Source organism: Giraffa tippelskirchi, chromosome 2 (assembly GCF_054371585.1).
Source record: "Giraffa tippelskirchi isolate mGirTip1 chromosome 2, T2T-mGirTip1v1.2.pri, whole genome shotgun sequence".
NCBI classification, from domain to species: domain Eukaryota; kingdom Metazoa; phylum Chordata; class Mammalia; order Artiodactyla; family Giraffidae; genus Giraffa; species Giraffa tippelskirchi.
Genome location: NC_137276.1, coordinates 202509728 through 202526167, shown reverse-complemented (window position 1 = coordinate 202526167; position 16440 = coordinate 202509728). Strand labels below are relative to the sequence as shown.

The window sequence follows — 16440 nt, the reverse complement described above, 5'->3', positions numbered from 1 at the left end:
TGGTCCCTGTTTAACAGTCATGAAGGACGTTCTGTAAAACATAATGGGTACACATTCCCTTGGCTGAGAGCAGCACCAGGTGAGGCCACTTTGTTGTTTGCTAGCCTCCTACATCCTGGCTTGACATTGATACATTACCTTTTAGTGAATAAATTCATTGAACAGTCAAGGTGGCAGAGCTAAGTAAACACACTGAACGTTTTTATTACTCATTAGAGATATTTGGTCATTTGTAAGGTTGGCATATTGCTGACTGTGTTTTCACTTCCATTTTCTTCAGCTAAGTCCTAGCACACAATAGTTTCTTCCTTAAAATGTCTTTTATATTTATACATTCTCCACCATTCTCTTTTTCTCTGCAGTAGTTCTGAGTTGGAAGTCTCTATTTTCTCTAACCCTCGCCTCTCTCCTCTTTCAATCATCTTAATGCATCAATCTGATTAATCTTTGGAGAAGAATGATGTCAGTCTCTGATTCCACTGCTCAAGAACATGCGCTGTATTGATTCTTCATTGGATGCACTATTCAGTTGTATTAAGTTCTTCATAAATCTACATCTTCAGCCTTGTTCCCTACCATGCCCACTAAAAATGGTCTATTGTCTTCTGGCTATTGCCCTCTTATGTCCTCTGACACATAATACTCACGTTCACGCTTTTGTCTTCACCCATGTTATTTCTTCTGCTTCAACTGACTGTGCTTTTTCCATCAATGAGTCTAAATTCTTCCCTGCATTGTGGCCAAATTATGATCCATTTAAAAAAAAAAAAGTCCTAAATATTTCATCTTACCACAACTTCTCCCTTATCTCAGTTTTAAACATATAACCATTCTCTTGTTTGATCTCTCCAAATAGACTTGACACTATTTGAGGGAAAATGTCATATTATATATTTCTTGTTCACCTCCATAGTGCTCAGAAACACAATATTGGGAATCTATAGTGAATCACACACAGTTGTCCTTGTGCTCTCAGTACACCATTAGAACACAACATGTTTCCTGATGATTGCCTTGACATTTTAGAAAGAATGTCATCCAGTGTTGACTACTGAGTATGCTATTTTTCACATTGCTCAGTTCTTTTTTGCATCAGAATTTGCCAAAAGTACTGCCCAAAATACTGCTAGAATCAGCTTGTAATAAAGTCATCACTAAAATTATCAAGGCCAGAGCACAAATGGATTTTGATTATAGGTGGATGTTAACTTTCAAAGAGTAAGCTGTGACTATTCAATTCACAAGTCTCCATTAAAAGATTCTCAGTGACCTTAGCCTTAAGCCCCAAGAGAGCCAGTTCAATTTGTCCTTCATAACCTAGGAAGGCCAGATGCCGGGCTACGCAGCTCTGTGGCAGAAAGATATTTAGAAGCATCTGAAGGTCAATCATGAGGAAAAACTCAAGCTCAATAAAAGAAATAAAAAATGAATAAAGTGATGCATAACACACCATTTTGTTTCAGTTAATTCTATTTTCCAGCTCTTTACTGTAAGGCAGGCCAAACACAAAAAAGTCTAATTCTTTTCATAACCCAGAAAGCATTTTTATGAAGAATTAAGTGTGAAAGTGACTTAGGTTCAAAAGTAATGAAATTATTCCTATGCCTCAAATTTATATTGTAGAAAATTCAGACAAACTAAATTTCTGCAATCAGGGGTGGGAAAGTCAGACAACGATATATTTGGGGATAGATGACAACCCTGCATGTTACGTGGCTTTTCTCCTGGTTGTTGCTATGTTTTCCTCTGTTGTCTTTAGGAAATTAGAGTTATCTGAGTAAACATTCTTGTTTCCTCACCTGCAAAATATAATGGCTAAATCTTATCAGCCCTCCCAGTTTGAAAGACTGCATAATGAAAATTAGATTATCAACTCAGTATATGGAAGTTGGTGAGCTGTATTGCATGAGCCCTTTGTAGGCAAAATATCAAAGGGATAAATGATACATTTAGGTGAAAATTCTCTCTTCTATGACAGAAACTATTTGTTCACACAAAAATTAATTGAGCATATTCTCTGTGTCACTGTACTAAACACTGTACCGTGAATTTAAAAACAGAAAGCCATAGAATATAAGGAATTGACCTTCAAGTTTGTACAATAATAGGGTTAGGGAGACAAAACACACATACATGAAGTATTCATAGCAATGAAATGTAACACCTAAAAAAGATGTCACTGGGAAAGATTAAAAGCTATGAGTTAAGAAAAAGGGGAAATCAGAGAGTCAAGAAATAAAGTTCATTACAACTGTAGTATTTGAAAGCCTACGTGCTAGATGCTTTTCTTAAATTATCTCCTTTAGGGAAATTCAAAGTGGGTTTTGAACCGACAGACTTTGGATACAAAAGGAGGGATGGGAATCTGAAGCCTGAAGGTGGGCGGCTGAAACATGAACAGGCCAGCAGGAGCAAACAGAAGTTTGGAAATCAGGCAGATGGGAACCAATCTGGGAGTGTACACAGAGATTTAAATACTTCCAACCCCTCGGTGCTGTAAAGTATTGTCCTCCAATGACCCTTTCCCCAGCTCATCAGCTTTGTTGTTTAAAGATACCTTTTTGGATTACAAAAAAATCTTAGAGTGAGGGCTCTTTCTGTGTGGCTTGGTTCAACACATAACTAGCAACTGTGATGTTAGAAGCACTTTTGAGGCAAACTTTTGACCGAGTGTGAACTGCTGTGCTTCCCAGGGGTGAACTCAGAAGTTTAGAGCCTGCACTTAAACAAATGTGTTGCATATTCACATATAGATTCATTTGTTAGCCATAGCTTATATATGCCAAGATCTCTCAACAGGCTACATGTCTTTTCTTCTCCACTCCCCCCCTCATAGTGCTGTGGACAGATTGCTTCATCTCCTAGGCCAAAAGTCAGTTTGGTAAGTAGAGTCACCGAACCCAACAAATGACTGTTATAACAACCTCAGCACTTATACAGTCTTTAGATTGACTGTGACTATATTTATACCTTTCTTGAGCATATCAAGGTTCTAGTCCTGGATTTTAACATTTAATTCTGATATAAGTTAAGGAAAACTCTTTGACCAAACTCCAGTTTAGGAGGTGATTCTATCTGTAAAAGAATTCATTTCTCTTTATGCACATTAGGTCAAAACAATGCACATTAAGTTTCCCCTTTTGACCAAATATTTTCTTTTCCCAGGTGGTTCCAAAGCACTTGGTAGAACTGATATGTGTGTACCCACACCAAACTCACCCCATGAACAGATAGCACTCATCCACAGTTCATTGTTTATTAAACACCATACCCCGGTGGAAACAATTATATAGAAGGAAAGATATTTGTAACTTGCTTCTTCCAGCTTATTCCCCAAAAGACACAAAACTATTAGGTTTTATTGCTTTAAAAAATGGGTGGGGGAGTCTGGCCAGAATCTCCCATTCACACCGTAAGGTTTTTAAAGCTGTGGGAATATCTATTTGTTATAAAAGAAACAAAAATGAATTATACTGAATAATGTCAGAAATAAATCCCATAGAAAAAAGCTTTTTGATTAAAAAAAGCCAGAGATCCAACAGTCTGACATAATTCTCTGAAAAAGAGATAAATACACGCAGGGCTTGAAGAGGCACCCTAGAGTTGTTTGAATATAATTATGTATTTGAACTTGAAGATAAACTATTTGACATTGGTGAACATTTACTGAACACCTGTAAAGACAATTCTTTTTTAAGAATTGCTTGCCATTCATTAATAAACTTGAACTTCTCAATCATCCTGTCCTGTAACCCCTATATATTCACATTTTTTTTCAACCTGGTTTTACTGTCCTCATTTTTACTGCCCTCATTCAAACTTCCTTTTTATTTATTTATTTTCTGTGTGTTCAGCTATTAACTGAGCACTTATTGTGGATGAGGATGGGTGGGTAATTGTTAAGTCATGTCCAACTCTTTGTGACCTCATGGACTGTAGCCTACCAGTCTCTTCTGCCCTGAGATTTTCCAGACAAGAATATTGGAGTGGGCTGCCATTTTCTTCTCCAGGGGATATTCCTGACCCAGTGATTGAACTGGGGTCTCCTGCATTGGCAGGAGGATTTTTACCTTTGAGCCACCTGGGAAACCCAGGCTTTCTTTTTAGCAATGCTTTATCTGACACTCAAAGATCACTTTCTTGCTTAACATTCTGCTATGCCACACACAAAAAAGATGTCTTTTTCAGTGCAGACTGGAATGCAAAAGTAGGAAGTCAAGAAATGCCTGGAGTAACAGGCAAATTTGGCCTTGGAGTACAGAATGAAGCAGGGCAAGGGCTAATAGAGTTTTGCCAAGAGAACGCACTGGTTATAGCAAACACCCTCTTCCAACAACATAAGAGAAAACTCTACACATGGACATCACCAGATGGTCAATACCAAAACCAGATTGATTATATTCTTTGCATCCAAAGATTGAGAAGCTATATACAGACAGCAAAAAGAAGACTGGGAGTGGACTGTGGCTCAGATCATGAACTCCTTATTGCAAAATTCAGACTTAAATTGAAGAAAGTAGGGAAAACCACTAGACCATTCAAATATGACCTAAATCAAATCCCTTATGATTATACAGTGGAAGTGAGAAATAGATTCAAGGGATCAGATCTTATAGAGTGCCTGAAGAACTATGGATGGAGGTTTGTGACATTGTACAGGAGACAGAATTCAAGACCATCCCCAGGAAAAAGAAATGCAAAAGGCAAAATGGTTGCCTGAGGAGGCCTTACGAATAGCTGTGAAAAGAAAAGATGCAAAAGGCAAAGGAGAAAAGGAAAGATATACTCATCTGAATGCAGAGTTCCAAAAAGTAGCATTACTTTACTAGTGTGTGAGATGAGTCCAACTATGCAGTAGTTTGAGCATTCTTTGGCACTGCCTTTCTTTGGGATTGGAATGAAAACGGACGTTTTCCAGTCCTGTGGCCACTGCTGAGTTTTCCAGATTTGCTGGCATACTGAGTTCAGCACTTTCACAGCATCATCTTTTAGGATTTGAAATAGCTCAACTGGAGTTCTATCACCTCAACTAGCTTTGCTCATAGTGATGCTTCCTAAGGCCCATTTGATTTCGTATTCCAGGATGTCTGGCTCTAGGTGAGAGATCACACCATTGTGATTATCTGGGTCATGAAAATCTTTTGTGTATAGTTCTTCTGTGTATTCTTGACACCTTTTCTTAACATCATCTGCTTCTGTTAGGTCCATACCATTTCTGTCCTTTGTTGTGCCCATCTTTGAATGAAATTTTCCCTTGGTATCTGTGATTTTCTTGAAGAGATCTCTAGTCTTTCTCATTCTATTGTTTTCCTCTATTTCTTTGAATCAACAATTTGATAAGTAATGCTCAAAATTCTCCAAGCCAGGCTTCAAAATCTTGTGAACCGTGAAATTCCAGATATTCAAGCTGGTTTTAGAAAAGGCAGAGGAAACAGAGATCAAATTGCCAACATCCATTGGATCATTATAAAAGCAAGAGAGTTGCAGAAAACATCTACTTCTGCTTTATTGACTATGCCAAAGTTTTTGACTGTTTGGATCACAATAACCTGTGGAAATTTCTGAAAGAGATGGGAATCACAGACCACCTGACCTGCCTCTTGAGAAATCTGTATGAAGGTCAAGAAGCAACAGTTAGAACTGGACATGGAACAACAGACTGGTTCCAAATAGGAAAAGGAGTATATCAAGGCTGTATATTGTCACCCTGCTTAATAACTTATATGCAGAGTACATCATGAGAAACGCTGGGCTGGATGAAGCACAAGCTGGAATCAAGATTGCCAGGAGAATTATCGATAACCTCAGATATGCAGATGGCACCACCCTTATGGCAGAAAGCAAAGAAGAACTAAAGAGCCTCTTGATGAGAGTGAAAGGGGAGAGTGAAAAAGTTGGCTTAAAGCTCAACATTCAGAAAACTAAGATCATGGCATCTGGTCCTATCACTTCATGACAAATAAAGGGAAAGACAATGGAAACAATGACAGACTTTATTTTGGGGGCCCCAAATCACTGCAGATGGTGACTGCAGCCATGAAATTAAAAGACGCTTGCTCCTTGGAAGAAAAGCTATGATCAATCTAGACAGCATATTAAAAATCAGAGACATTACTTTGCCAACAAAAGTCTGTTTAGTCAAAGCTATGGTTTCTCCAGTGGTCATGTATGGACGTGAGAGTTGGACTATAAAGAAAGCTGAGCACTCAAAAACTGATGCTTTTGAGTTGTGTTTTTGGAGAAGACTCTTGAGAGTCCCTTGGACTGCAAGGAGATCCAACCAGTCCATCCTAATCAGTCCTGAATATTCATTGGAAGGACTGATGCTGAAGCTGAAACTCCAATACTTTGGCCACCTGATGCGAAGAGCTGACTCATTTGAAAAGACCCTGATGCTGGGAAATGTTGAAAGTGGGAGGAGAAGGGGACGACAGAGGATGAGATGGTTGGATGGCATCACCGACTCAATGGACATGAGTTTGAGTAAGCTCCGGGAGTTGGTGATGGACAGGGAGGCCTAGTGTTGTGCAGTCCATGGGGTCGCAAAGAGTCAGGCACGACTGAATGAATGAAATGGACTGACTGAACTGATGTCACTGTCCTTTTAAAAGCACTATCTTTCCCTTTCTCCTATCCAACTTTGAGGTCAATATGAACGGGTAATAGAAAAAAACATATGTAAAAACTCAGCTTGCTTATGCATCAAATTCACGTGCTCTAACTTACCAGAAGAAGCGAAACAACCACTAGGCAATTCTTTTAGGTATATTTTATCAACTCCTATAATGAATATTAAGGACCATTCTCAGCTCTCACAAGTTTTCAGCTTCATGCTGCAATCTTACTCCTCAAGGTGAAAAGACGTGCTAATAAAGTGATCACCACTTTCTTTCCTTGTCACCTAAAAATTTTATTTGATAACTCTTGCCTCTTTTGTGACTCTGGAAGAATTACCCAAACCACACTCAGCCTGTTCTCTGGACTTCATCCCTCTCCACTTCTGAATTTACATCTTCAATTTCTCTCTTTCTCTACTGACTGGTTCCTTCTCTGGCAGGAAATATATAGTCTCCTTTTCTAATGTTCAAAGAATTGATGCTTTTGAGCTGTGGTGTTGGAGAAGACTCTTGAGAGTCCCTTGGAGATAGGAGGTCCGACCAGTCCATCCTAAAGGAAATCAGTCCTGAATAATCATTGGAAGGACTAATGCTGAAGCTGAAACTCCAATACTCTGGCCACCTGATGCGAAGAACTGACTCATTTGAAAAGACCCTGATGCTGGGAAAGATTGAAGGCAGGAGGAAAAGTGGATGACAGAGGATGAAATGGTTGGATAGCATCACTGACTCAATGGACAAGAGTTTGAGTAGACTCCTGGAGTTAGCGATGGACAGGGAGGCCTGGTGTTCTACAGTCCATGGGGTTGCAAAAAGTCGGACACGACTGAGTGACTGAACTGAACTGAACCGAACTTTCCAATGTTACCAAACCAGGTTCATTTGCTGGCCTCACAGGAGGCCAAATGCTGAGATGCAGAGGTTTTCAGCAGAGAAAGTGTTTCTTCCTGAGGCAGCCAAGCAAGGAGATCAGAGAGCAATTCTCAGATCTGCCTCCCCATAGGCAAGAGGTTTAGGATATTTATGGGACAGAGAAGTAGGGTGGTCAGAGACTTGGAGGAAGATGACTGGAGGCAAGGAAAAGAAGTAGTCATCAGTGTTCTTAGCAGGCATATCTGAGTTACATGCTTCTTCACGGGATGTATGTTCTGAAAATTGTGGCATTAGTATGATCTAGGGGTTTCCCTGGTGGCTCAGATGGTAAACACTCCCACCTGCAATGTAGGAGACCCAGGTCAATCCCTATGCTGGGAAGATCCCCTGGAGAAGGGTATGGCTACCCATTCCAGTATCTTGCCTGGAAAATCCCATGGACAGAGGAGCTTGGTGGGTCATGGGGTCATGAAGAGTCAGACATGACTGAGTGACATTCAAAACTACTCAAAAATGTGATCTAAGGGGGAAGCTTTTGACCCTCTGAAGTCAAAAGGTCATCCATTGGATACTCATGCAAACCCAGCTGAATGGTCGGTCATCTCTAATGGTTTGAACTGAGCAAGACTAGCTCCAAAAAAGCTACTTAAGCAACTGTTACTACAGTGAGTCATACATCAGAGTTGTTATCTAAGTGGGCAGTTAAAGGAATCTTATGTTTTATTGTCTAAGCTCTTTGAAGTTGAAAGTGTGTTTAGTTTGCAAGAAGTAAGCTTATTGAAAACAGCTTACAGGGTATTATTTATGAAGCAAGTTATCGTTTAGGGGCTCTAACTGGTGACTGCCCTTGGTCTCAATGAGGAAAGAGATTATGCTTTTTTTATGTCTAGATGTATTAACAAGCTTTTCTTTCTTTCTTGAACAAACCTGCATTTGCCAGTCATCAGCTGGCTGCTGCTCACACATCAAATCTTCCCAATCTCCTTCTCCTCTTACTTTCTAGCATTTTGTTGAGCCTTTTCTTAAAGAATCACCATTGACAATCTAAATGGGAGATCATATCCTGGCTTTTCACTTGAAGACTTGTCTTACTCCTCAGGAATTACCCAACTTTTGTCATTGTTGCTGTTACTATTGTTCTAAAATCTTACTTCCTTTTGTCACATAACTTGGAATTTTCTGGATTCCTGTATGCCTGCCTTCTCTCTGTCATTCTTTTGTTTTGTGGACTTCCATACACCAAATATGTTGAGTTCTGGGAAAAGTCTGACTTCAGCAGTTTCAGCTCCTAACTTTGTTTATCACCTCTTTGCGGGTGGCATTCAAATGTATATCTCTGGTTCCTAAATCTCCTGAGGCATAGACTGAAATTTTAACAGCCTGCTAGACATTACCAAGTGTATTAGTTTCAGCACATAAAACATAAGAGGTTCAAAATCAATATCCTCATTTTTTCCCCCAACTTCTCTATTGTTTCTATGTCACATATTCATGTTACCACTTTTCCTCTTTAAATTTTTTAAGTTATCATTGATTTTCTTTTTTTTTAAACTTTTACTCCCCACACCATCATAGGACTCCACTGGTCACCAAGCCAAACAGTCCTTCCTTTGCAAGATTCCAATATACAAGAATTTTAGTCATTATTTTTTAGTAAATAATAGCAGTTCCAAACAATGCAGTTCAAATACCACAATGTATTAACCAAGTAATTGCAAGAGGCATGAATTTTTTGATAGCTTTTCAATCTATAAATTGTTATGTAAATAATGGCTGTGATACATGCTCATTGGTCAATAAAATAACTTCTTCTAGAGTATATTAGGGCTTCCAAGGTGGTGTTAGTGGCAAAGAACCTGCCTGCCAATGCAGGAGACATAAGAGCCTTGAGTTCAATGCCAGGGTCAGGAAAATCCCCTGGAGGAGGGCATGGCAACCCACCCCAGTATTCTTGCCTGGAGAATCCCCATGGACAGAGGAGCCTGGCCGGCTACAGCCCATGGGGTCACAAAGAGTTGGACACAAGTGAAGCAACTAAGGACATACACAGAGTATGTGAATGAGTGGTCAGTTTTTGCACACATTATATGTAGTTGCATTGACTCCTTGTCTCCCATGATAAACCCATGTGCCATTGTTACAAAAATGGATAATTGGAAAAGGAAATTGGCCAACAAAGATGCAAGTGAAGCAAAGACATGATAAGTGATAAAAGTTCAAGGGAAATTGTAATCAAATGTAAATGACGTCTTAGAAAATATGAAGGCTGACTATGGGGAATCTTGATACCTCAAGCATTCAAGAGACTCCAGATATTCAGCTACATAGTCACTACTTCACTGGAGACAAACTTATTGACGTGAATGAGGAAATTGGTTGTGACAGCAAGGTTACAGTTTTCCTAGAAGAAGTGATGCTGGCAAAAACTACATTAAAGGAATTCTCAGAGATGTTTCATGGACCTGAAAGTTCAAACTATAAAAAAGTGTGTTCAAACTATGAGTGTTGGAAGCTGATCTAAACTTTTAGAAAGGAGTATACAATTCACTGAGGCATAGAAAATGTTTCCTTTCGTATAGGAAGTTATATGACAAAAAGGCAAGCATTAGTCAAACTACTCTTGACATGTTTTCTACAAAGAAAAAAAACACATTGTTTGCATTTAATTATTTTAAGTTACTGTGTACTAAATATTAGTTTTGCTACTGTTTAAATTTTCCTTTATGTTTTTAGTCTACAGTAAGGGAGATTTTAATGCTTTGACAAACATTTTTAAAGGTTGTACAACAATTTTAATTTTCTTTTTGATTACTAAAGTTTTTTCTGTGGTTTCAGCTTTCATATTCATTTTTATGATTCCTCATCATTGTGTAAAACAAGTACTAGGTGTACTATCGATTCAATTTCAGTATCTCCCATGTGTCCGGGCTGCGTTTTGGGTGTTCTTGCTCAGGGACTTCCTTCTTCTTCTTGGAGGAAAAACCATCAGCAGAGAGAAATTTTGCAAGTAGTTTCTAGGCATTCTCCTGAGAATTACCCACTTTGGTGCCATTGGAACCTCTGATAATCAAGAACAGCTTTTAGCAGTATCTGGGAAGTATGGTCCTGAGAATCACTAGCTTTGGTGTACAGAGAACTGAGTTTATTAGTGCTGGCTTTTGCAAGTCTTGTACTTCTGGATCTTCTGAAAGTCAGAAGTAAGCTTCCTCACCCTTATGTTACTGCCCATTCCATGTCCCAAATAGTAAATTACTTTGTAATATTTGCAGTGATGTCTGTTTTCCTGCTTACCCTTGACGGATACAATATTTAGCATCAGAAGAATTTCCTGTGTAAGAGCTATCCAAAGACGACTCTTTGCTTTGGTTATCTCACCTAGTGAGATCTGAAGACAATAGTGATTTTATCATTAGTGGAAATTGAGATGGCAGTCCATTAGATATGGCTGAAAAGTATATAAGTCGGGATGCAACCAGAAAAAAAGAAAAACCATTATAAGTGTTTAAAACACAGGGACTTATGAGCAGAAATCTGGTTACTCTGTTTACGAAAAAGGCTTAGAATGCATTTGGGGGTGACTGATACATCTCCTTACCCATGTAGTTATATTGAAACTACCCTGACTTTGGGCCAATCCTATCTCTGGAGTAGGAATTGCACTGGGCTTTACAACTGGTCTCCCAGCTGCTGACATTTATCCCCTACAAAGCACAGTTTAGAGCATCTTCCTGAGTTACAGCTCTTATATGCACCATAAAATAATGGGGAAAATTGATTAATGTTCCGTAGACTTGTGGTCAAGTCCTAGCCTGCAGTGAGATCTTGGGCAAAAGGCTCCTCAGAGTCAAAATTTTCCAGTAAATACAATGAAAGGATTGGTGTAATTTGGAAGATTTCACATTTTGTTAGCTTTAGAAAGTTGTTCAAAGAAGTGCTATGTCAAATTATAAACGGATAAAAATAGAGGGTTCTTTGAACGAGGAATTGTGGTGCTGTATAGACTTACCCAGTCATCTGCCCCAAATTCTTTGCCCCAGTCCCCTACCCACCAAGTAGTTCTCATGGGGAACCCCCATATAGCACATTATGAAAACTGTTAAAAGAGAGGATTTTAAGGTCCATTAAGCAGAAACAGCAGCAAGCTCTAAATATTATTATTTTTCTCCTACTTTGCAAATAATTCTTAACAATTATATAATCAGTACAATATAATCCAAACTTCTTAGCTTAGATACTGAAGGTTATTTATAAACTGGTTCTAACATCATTCCACTGTTATTTGTTGTTTCCTTCATAGAGCCTGACTCTGAACTACTAACTCATGTTGAATGAATTAATGTGTTCAGAGAACATTCAGTGTTAGTTTCATACTTCTAATATAACACATGTGCCTTCTCTCTGTTTATATATGACTTCATTCACCTTCTTAATCTTATACATGCAAGGTCTAGTTCTTGATTTTTTCCATCAGTTAGATCACTTGGTTTCATTGATAAGTAAATCATTTAGGATTGGATTGGCTGCATTAACAGAAGATCTTAAGTATATTAGTCAATTTATAAGGACTTTTTTTTACATAAAATAAATCCAGAGTAAACACAAGCCATTGTTGTATGATTGATCCATTGGTTCAGTTCAGTTCAGTTCAGTTGCTCAGTTGTGTCTGACTCTTTGTGACCCCATGAACCGCAGCATGCCAGGCCTCCCTGTCCATCACCAACTCCCAGAGTTTACCCAAACTCATGTCCATCGAGTCAGTGATGCAATCCAGCCATCTTACCCTCTGTCGTCCCCTTCTCCTCCTGCCCCAATCAGGGTCTTTTCCAATGAGTCAGCTCTTCACATGAGGTGGCCAAAGTATTGGAGTTTCAGCTTCAACATCAGTCCTTCCAATGAACACCCAGGACTGATCTCCTTTTGGATGGACTGGTTGGATCTCCTTGCAGTCCAAGGGACTCTCAAGAATCTTCTCCAACACCACAGTTCAAAAGCATCAATTCTTCGGCGCTCAGCCTTCTTCAATCATCAGGAATCTACAACCTTGCATCTTTCTCATCAGCCATCAAGCTTGTACAGTTTCTCATAATCTAAGATAGAGGCTGACTTGTAGCCATTTTATTCACATGCCAACCAGCTAAAGGAGAAGGGGAAGTCTATTGTTAGTAAATGCCCTAATTTTCTATTTTCTCTTTTAAGAAGTCTTTCTGAAAGTTCTACCTAACTTCTTTCTTTGCTTGGAATTTAGTCACATGGATGGAAAAAATGATGCCTTTTAGCATCTGAATAATGGTTCTATTCTTCTAGAAGACAGAAGAATGGACACTGGATAGGAAACTTGCATACTTTGCCACAACAAATCTGTTTGCTCCTTTGAGGCTACAGTCAGCATACTAAATTTTGAAATTCTATTACTTACTTATCTTTACATTCCTAGAACCTGGCACAGTATCTCAATACATGAATGAATAATAATGAATGAATAACAACTTTATCTTTTCTAAAACTGACATTTGGCTAAGCCTTCCTGAATGTCAAGAAGGGGCCCGCATCATACTTGTACTAGGAATGTGAGAAGTACTAGAGACAGGAAGCCAGGGAGGCCAGGAATCATTGGTATTTAGGAATTCTCCTCCAAGAGAAGAAACTAAGTGAATATTAATGACCTTGTTTCTGTAACTGCCTGTCAAGTTTAGTTTTTAGTCTTTTCCAATGTTTAGTTTACCTTCAATTTTTATATTACCTTCATATTTCTGACATAACAAATCTTTAATGAAATATATTTATAAAGGAATATAAATATGCTAAAAGATGTAAGAATTTACTCTTTGGTCATACACAAAAATATTCATCATTGTTTCATATATACTTGAAAATGTTTCACATATTATAGTGAGATTTAACATCCTGGTGTCACAATATTGGGAAGAAATCTTCATGACTCTAGAAAATCCAAATTTTAGACTAGTAAAATATCAAGGGGATCTCCTGTACTTCTTATTAGCTCTAAGTGGTTCCTCAGCAACCAGTCACAAATTGTGGGAACACATAGCTACAGACTATGATATCCTGACAACCAAAGCTATAGTTTTAAATTTTACCTGCCTGAAATCAATCTATCTAATCTACTTAATCTATAATCTATCATTCTTATACCTTCTGCCTTACTCCAAAAATGATTTAGATACATTACAAGTAAGGGATGTAAAAATAAAATTTAAATGTAAAAGTAAGAATAGTGAGAGCTAAGGAAGATGAGAGTAACAGCAACAACAACCACAAACAGTTCAACCCAGGAATTATATTCATTTTCTAGAAGTTGGACTTTAATCTGATTCTAAGGTTTCTTATAACCTGGGGAAACTTATTCCAAAGAACTTTAAGGTTAGTATTTCAAGTGTGCATGCTAAGTCGCTTCAGTCATTTCTGATTCTTTGTGGCCCTGTGGACTGTAGTCCTTCAGGCTCCTTTATCCATGGGGATTCTTCAGGCAAGAATACTGGAGTGGCTTGCCATTTCCTCCTCCAGGGGATCTTCCTGACCCAGGGGTTGAACCTGCGTCTCTTATGTCTCCTGCATTGGTAGACAGGTTTTTGTTTTTTTTTTTTTTTTTTTTTTTACCACTAGCACCACCTGGGATCCAGCTAAACACTTGGCAGGAGAGTTCTGAACCTGGGGAATGTAAATTGCCCACTGACAGTTAAATTATGAGACTACAAAGTGATTTTAATGGAAATATTGACTCCTAGATAAGCTAACCTTGAAGGAAAGTGAAATGAACACACACGCACACACACACACACATGCAGAATAGTTTGAAAGAGGAGTTACTAGTCATGGAAGCATGGACTGTAGGACACCAGGCTCCTCTGTCCATGGGATTTTCCAGGCAAGAATACTGGAGTGGGTTGCCATTTCCTCTTCCAGGGGATCTTCCCAACCCAGGGATTGAACCTGGGTCTCCTGCATTGGCAGGCAGATTCTTTACCATCTGAGCCACTAGGGAAGCCCATAGAAAAAGAAGAGCAAGTATTTTCAAGTTAGTATATACTGTGTTTAAGCCAACATAGTGGGTTTCTTTCCCTCCATGATGGATATCAATGTTCCTTGTGGATGAGAACTGAGTTAAATAATGTTAAATATGTTCTGGAAACACTAAGTTAAACAATATTAGACCAGTTTCCTTAATATCAGAAATCTCACGGTCTTTAATATGTAATTTGCATTATGAGTCTGTGGGGGGAATAAAGCATGTAAGATTTCTCAAACTCAGTTGACAATTACGACAATGTTCTGCTATGCTTTTATTGCAGTGTTTCACCTTCCTGCACAAAGAAAGATCCAGCCTCCCCTGCCATTAGGTCAGAACAATGTGAATTAATTCTGGCTAAGAAGGCGAAACAGGAGGGGTATAAACCACTTCCAGCCTGGACTTATTCTTGTAATTCTGCAGTATTTCCTTCTTGCATTGTGACTTTGGAGGTAACATATTCCAGTCAGCATAACTACAAGAAGGAGAGGTGTCACCAGTTCTGCACTGAAACGTGATGTGAAAGGAAAATACTCTAGTTTCATCCGCTCATTAAGATTTTAGGGTTCACTTGTAATTTCAGTCCCTCTTTGTGAAGCCTGAGGATTGTAGGCAAGCTCCTAATTTGGGGAGAACATTTACAAATATCATTTTTTAGCATGAAATGTTGTACAGAAGTAAATGGTTGAAAAATAAACACTGGAGTATCTGAATGAATGATTTTGCCCATAGGATTACTTCAAGTTTACCCAAAACCCCTGAGTCTTGGTTTCCGAATGTTTTATTTGCTTGCTTGGAGGCCGCTATTCAAATAATTAAGTATACTATCTCCGAAAAAGTAATTCAGTGGAGACCAACAAGACATACGTTTTAGACATTTGCCTTCACGTACTCATGATTTTAGAGTTTTCCTTTGTCTGTTGGTCAGGGAAGGGAACAGGGAAAGGATGATTGGTCATCATTATTTCTGCCACTTTAGAAAATTGCGATCAGGCTCTTAGCCTGCAAAGCTCAGTGTCTTTTCAGTTTTCGTTTGTCTGCCTGGTACAATGGGTGTGATTTGTTGTAACACTACATTTCTTCTGTAAAGGAGAATTGTCTGTTCAGATATCTCCTTTTACACAATTTTAAAAAATATTAACTAAGCTCTATATTTTATTTGAATTCTACCAGTTTTTCTCTAATGCTTCTTTTCTGTTTCAGAATCCCATCTTGAACATGCCGTTCCACTTAGTTGTTGTGTCTCTTTAGTCAACTCTGGGCTTTGACAATTTCTTAGACTTACCTTGTCTGGTGTTTCCTGGTCTGGGTAGGTATCTATATGATGTTTACTCTCATAGGTCAACTTGGCAAGATGATAGTGCCCAGTTATTTAACTATATACTAACCTAGGTGTTGGGCTTCCCTGGTGGCTCAGTGGTAGAGAATCTGCCTGACAATGCAGGAGACAGGAGTTCAACCCCTGGGTCAGGAAGATCCCCTGGAGAAGTAAATGGCAACTCACTCCAGTATTCTTGACAGGGAAATCCTATGGACAGAGGAGCCTGGTGGGCTATGGTCCATGGGGTCATAAGAGAATCAGACACGACTGAGAGACTTAACAACAAAAGCAACAACCTAGATGTTAGAGTGAAGGTATTCTGTAGATATGGTGGCTAACATCTCCAGGTGGTCCTTGATTTAGGATGGTTTGACTTATAATTTTTTTTTTTTAACTTTACAATGGTGTAAAAGCAATACACATTCAGTAGAAACTGTACTTCAGATTTTGAATTTGATTGTTTCCTGGGCTAGTCATAAATGGGAAGATACCCTCTCAGGATGCTGGACAGTGGCAGCAGGCTCAGTGACCAGTCAGGAACATGATCAGGAGGGCAACCACTGACATAGTTAGAACCAATCTTTTACTTTCAATACAGAATT

The 16440-nt window shown here is 38.8% G+C and overlaps 2 long non-coding RNA genes across 2 annotated transcripts in view; both read left to right on the top strand.

Annotated features, from left to right (window-relative positions):
* Positions 1–16440, top strand: part of LOC145531032 (uncharacterized) — a 37020-nt gene continuing 20580 nt past the window's right edge. The window contains exon 1 of the long non-coding RNA XR_014072130.1: positions 1–2881. This is a non-coding gene — a long non-coding RNA (uncharacterized LOC145531032). The remainder of the gene's footprint in view (positions 2882–16440) is intronic.
* On the top strand, positions 3961–15230 carry LOC145531033 (uncharacterized). The gene is made up of 2 exons (XR_014072131.1): positions 3961–8155; positions 14801–15230. It is a non-coding gene; the product is annotated as an uncharacterized LOC145531033 (long non-coding RNA).